Genomic DNA, 6,000 nt, shown 5'->3' on the forward strand with positions numbered 1-6,000 from the left:
TAGACTTGTTGGCATCTCTTAATTGTTTTGAGTTTGGCAGGCATTAAATTATATCTCATAAGCTGTCAACTTTCAAATTCTGTCAGATATTAAAGATAGTTATGTGTTAACAAATGCTGTTGGATACTAGCTACTTGTCAAATACTGAAATTGAATATATCAGCTGGATGTCAAATCTAGTAATTGGTGAATATTCAGCAAATATTCAAATATGACCTGGAGAATATTGAAATCAGAATTCACAGAGGAGAAGAATAAAGATAATTTGTGGGAGCAAATTTATGCAAATCTGCATAAAATATACTGATCTGTTTTCTTCTATTGCTCCAATGTAGCAAAGGAAAGATGTCACAATATGGACAGGGTACCACCTAATGGAGCAGGAGGGAAATGGTTTGACTACCAAGCCAGAGGCTGCTGGTTCGAATCCCCACTGGTATGTTACCCAGACTATGGAAAACACCTGTATCAGGCAGCAGCGATATAGGAAGATGCTGAAAGGCATCATCTCATACCATGCAGGAGGCGGCAATGGTAAACCCCTCCTGTATTCTACCAAAGACAACCACATGGCTCTAAGGTTGCCAAGAATTGACTTTACCCTTTACCTAACTAAAGGTACTCTTGACCACAAGTTTTGGCCTCTCTGTTCTCCCTGATCCAGCTCCATGTTTCAGAGGACCCTCAGCGAACTGCCCTACATGGCCCCCTACTACCTGGCTGGGATTTGAGAGAGTCCCTCTGCCTCCACCATATGAAGACTATATGCCTGTAACCTTCATGTGGTGGTGCCAGAGGGATTCTTAAGGGTCAAGGGTCAAGGGTCAACAAGGTGATCTCAAGGGTCAACACTGGGCCCTTCTGAGGGCCCTGGGCTATTGGCAACTGCCTAATAATTCCGACCCTGATGGCAGTCCTGTCTTCTCCATATTAACAGACTCATTTGAGAATCATACTACTCCAGATTTTCCTCACACAAGTGTTGCAGAAATTAATATTTGTAAAGGCTACCATGGATGAAAATATTAAGAATCAACATTAATAACTGTGAATAGGCATAAGTCTACAGAATCCATTAAAGTGTAAGCCAGGATCTACATTCCATACAGATACAGAGTGTAACGTATTGTTACTGCCCTTCAGGCAGTTTTGCGGAAAGGGCTGGGTTATAGTGCTTTCCCCTGGAATCTTTCAAGCTACAACCTCTGCCAGTGACCTCCATCCATCTCTCTGTCAAACTAACAGCTGTTACACTTACTAAGTAATCCAGAAAGTCTCAGATCACCATGCTAAAGAAAATCAGGTCATTGTAATTTCCTCACATCCCACTGTAGAGTGGAAAGCAACACTGCAAAACCCCAAGTGGACTAGCCTCATTATTTCCAAAACAGGAACAAATAAAAACAAGACTTTCAGAAGAGTAGGAAATTCCTGATAGGGTTTGACAGGAAGCAAGGTCTGAAGCCATAAGAAATCCCCAACGTTGGATGTGCCTTAGATATTTTTGCACCTGAAGGAAAAGTGAAATGGCAACCCTCCCTTGCTCCCTTCCTTTTTAAATGATAAATATGATGGTTTGAGGTGGGGGAGTAGCTCCCCTCTCTGAATTCTGCCCTTTGAACTGACTAATGTTGCTTCCTGGTAAGGTCAACCTGCCTGCCTCAACAGTATGTATCTCTTGTCATGTATCTCTCAGCCTAACCTACTTCACAGGGTTGTTGTGAGGATGAAAATAACCATGTACACCGCTCTGAGCTCCTCGGAGGAAGAGCACGATATAAATGTAAATAATAATAATAAAAATAATAATAATAATAGATAATAATAGTTTGCAGACTTGGTCTTTTCATTAAATGGGTAGAACATTTTTTTAAAAATTTTTTTATATCCCGCTCTTCCTCCAAGGAGCCCAGAGCGGTGTACTACATACTTAGGTTTCTCCTCACAACAACCCTGTGAAGTAGGTTAGGCTGAGAGAGAAGTGACTGACTCAGAGTCACCCAGCTAGTATTACGGCTGAATGGGGATTTGAACTCAGGTCTCCCCAGTCCTAGTCCAGCACTCTAGCCACTACACCATACTAGCTCCAGATTATAGTAGGCTTGAAAGTAGTATATCAACCATTTTTGTCTCCTTGCACTTTAGCACTTTGTGCCCATTGTGAGGGTCTGAAGAAAAGATTCCCATGCCATCTCAAGGAACCTGTCCAAAACTTATGGGATGTATTCCCATCAGTTTTGGACAGGTTCCTGGGATGGCAGGGGAATCTTTTCTTTTCTTCAGAATTCTGCTTGAATGCTAATAGTATGGTCCTAAGTATGTTTATTCAGAACAAAGTCCCTGTGGGTCCATGGACCTTTCTAATAATTTCATACAGATATACAGCCTAATGCGCTATTGAAAGAGGTGAGCATGGTGCATCCCATCTTCCTGGTAGGTTTCCATAATGGTAAGTTTACCCTGCTAACAACCCAAGAGCCCACACACAAAGACTCCACAGAGCCCTAGTAGGCCTTGAGTCACCATCTGGGAATTATTTAGATTAAGAGCAGAGGAAAGCAGGATATATGGGGAGATGTCTGTTGTAATGTCAGGAGAGGAGACTCCACGGCAGCTGCTCTTTAGAAAGCACATCTGGGGGCCAAAGTTGCTAAATATTGTAGCAGATTATTTCCTTGAGGACTCAGAAGCCTGTCATTCTTTTCCTTGCCCTATTTCATGTTGTTATGCTTATTTGACTGTAAGTCATTAGCTATAGAATCCCAGTCCCGTCCCTGTGCCACTTCTTTGTCTTCACTTATGTCCACACCCTTTCCTTTTTCACCTCTGTGATACGACACCCACCCACCACACTAGGGCAATTAACCTGTCCGAGGAGTAGGAACACAAACAAGCCAATATTGTTTCAGCTGTCCCTTAAGAGCTGACACTGTATGAAAACAGGGCAGAGCAGAGACAAGAAGAGTGGATTGCGGGGTGAGTTGCAAAGAACAATTGGAGCCCAAAACAAGTCTGACATTTCTCCTTATTACATAAAAGTTTACAGGTCAAGAAGAGTGCCTTCTGGATCACACTATACAACACAGGTCTTCAAAAAGAGAAGTGATTGTGACAGGTTGCTCAGAAAGACTTCGTTAAAACAACCCAGGTGTCTATGGATAACCTGTCAGCATTACTTCTGTTATTAAGAACATGTTTTACAGTACAGTCCAAAGGTACTCTCTGACTCTCTGTATATGATAAAGCAAAGCGTCACTCTGCTGCTGGCTGTCCTCTGCCTTGTTTTAGGTCAGCTGTAGTAACTGAAGCAAGAGTCAAAGCTGAACAAACCAACCCAAACAATTTTGCAAAATACAAGCTACACACAGCACTTAGCTCAAGGACACAAAAGTCCTTAACACTATTTTAAAACAAGCAAGAGAATATAAAATTCCACTTTGAAAGGCTTTATGCCATTACATATACCAGTACATTTTCAAACCTAAGGCCCTGATGTATGGTGCAATTTTTTAAAAAAGATTAGAAATAGACATTATGGGCAGTTTAATGTACATAAATTTCATGTGGGTTAGTCCTGAGTCACTCACACTGAAGAAATTGGTTCTGAGATAACCAGTGCCTTAAATGTCCTGGTAGCTTAGCTACAGCATTTAAGTGCTATATGCCATATTTGTGTAAGAACTGTTGTGCTAGACATATGTCAAATGAATCTATTCATGTGGATTAATATTTTGGTGTGGTGGGGAAATGACTTGCCTAGTGAGCAAGAGGTTGCTGGTTCAAATCCCTGCTGAAACACCTATATTTTTTAAACCAAGCCTTTTAGCTTTTGTAATTTTAAATACTGTAAATTGTTTTTGTTTTAGGCAGCTTTTTGGAGTTTTAATTGATTTTAATGTTTTATTTATTTGTATTGTTTTATGATTGTGAACCACCCCAAGACTTTGGTTTGGGGCAGTATATAAATGTATTAAATAAATAAATAAATAAATCTCGCAGCAGTAATATAGGAAGGTGCTGAAAGGCATCATCTCACACTGCGCAGGAGGCGGCAATGGCAAACCCCTCCTGTATTCTACAAAAGATAACCACAGGGCTCTGTGGTCACCAGGAGTCAACACCAACTGGATGGCACAACTTTACCTTTACTTTTAGTACTGAAAGCAGACACTCCCTTTGAGGCCAAAGATGGTTCATGCAGTTGCTGAGTCACTTTATGATGCCAGAATTATGTGTAGGCGTTAGACTTAATAATCATCGCCATTTCCCCCCTTCAAAATCTACAGGAAGAATGGAATGTCCCACACTCTGATTCAAAACCATGTCTGGAAAGCTGCAATTTGAACATAAAACTACAGCACCAGATTGTTACATGATTAGTGATTTGTCATTCTTTTAAAGAAAGAAAGAAGGATAGTTAAACAAGGGCCCAGGAATCCAGGCATGGAGTCAGGTCACCTTGTCTGTAGCAGTCATGCATTCAGCTCTTGAGTGTAATCCTGTTCCTGTTCTTGGGGATTCCATGCGCCTGCCATTTATATGAAGGCTTATGCAAATTGGCCCTCCATGTGATCATTACAGATATGAATGCCACCTATTTTCATGATTGCAACTCCACTTTAAAGGTGGATTTCTGAGATTGTAAAAATAGGTCATACAGGGATCAAATGAAGGACTGACCAGGGGCGTAACTATAATAGGGCAAGGGGAGACAGTTGTCTGGGGGCCCACGGCCTTGGGGCCCCCCCAGAGGCAAGTCACATGACTGACTCCCCCAGCCGTGCACCCGCCCGGGCTTCCTTCAGTTGTATTCATCCTCTGAAATTGATGTGAGTGTTAAGACCTGGAGCTACTAGAAGAGCATGTCTTTCTCTAGTACCATTAAATGACTTGCATCGTCCACTATTTTAAAAATAATTTAGGATGCTGTTCTATTGTGGCACATAGGTTTTGATAGATAGATAGATAGATAGATAGATAGATAGATAGATAGATACACACACACACACACACATATGAATTTTAGTATGCTTTTTGTTACCACTATTCAGCCTCATTTAAGATTTCTTTACTTCATGAGCTGTGCTTCAGTGAGTGGGGGGGGGCATTTTAAAATCTTGTCTCTGGGCCCACTACAACCTTACTACGCCCCTGGGACTGACTCACATCGGATTGCCTCCATGAAATCAGCAGGCATGCACAGTGGCGTGCTTAGACTTCAGGGCCAAAGTCCAGGGCCTCCACACCTCCTGGGGGCCCCCAAATCCTCTTCAGTCTGTCCTGGGTGGTGTGGTAGCTGCTGGCCTGCTCTGGGCAGCCAAGTGTGATTGTGACCTGTGTCAGGTGCTTTAGAGGCAGAGCGGGGAGGGGGGAAAGAAATATGTGGGATAAGAATAGGGGGATGATGCTTAACTTGTGGGGCGGTTGGGGGAGGGAGGCTCCAAAGACCTTTAGGTCCAGACTCCAAAATTACATAGATGTACCTCTGGGCATGCAAGAGTCTCAAGGATGAAGTGTGTGTGCTGCAACAGTACTTACAGTTACCTCTGATAGTGTGAACTGGCCCATGCCCTCCCAATGACAAGTGTACTTCTTTTTACACATTATGCCAAGCTCCTCATACTGATGTGATTGTGAACAAGCAATTTCTAGTAAGTTGGGTAGCTTTTGTAACTCATATGAGAAATCCGAGATCTTCAAAATGTTCCTCCTCCTCCTCCTCCTCCTCCTCCTCCTCCTCCAACACAGGTTACAGTCTAGTGCAATTAAGTACATTTGAGGCCCTTGCATGTGGGATTGTACTATCATAATGTGGTCTATTTTTCAGCACATCATACAAAGTATAATATGCAAAATTCTTTGGACCTCAAATATTCTATCTATCTATCTATCTATCTATCTATCTATCTATCTATCTATCTATCTATCTATCTGTCTGTCTATCTATCTATCTATCTATCTATCTATCATACTTCTATACCACCTGAAATGTGCATCCCT

This window comes from Hemicordylus capensis, chromosome 1, assembly GCF_027244095.1.
Source record: "Hemicordylus capensis ecotype Gifberg chromosome 1, rHemCap1.1.pri, whole genome shotgun sequence".
Taxonomy (NCBI): Eukaryota; Metazoa; Chordata; class Lepidosauria; order Squamata; family Cordylidae; genus Hemicordylus; species Hemicordylus capensis.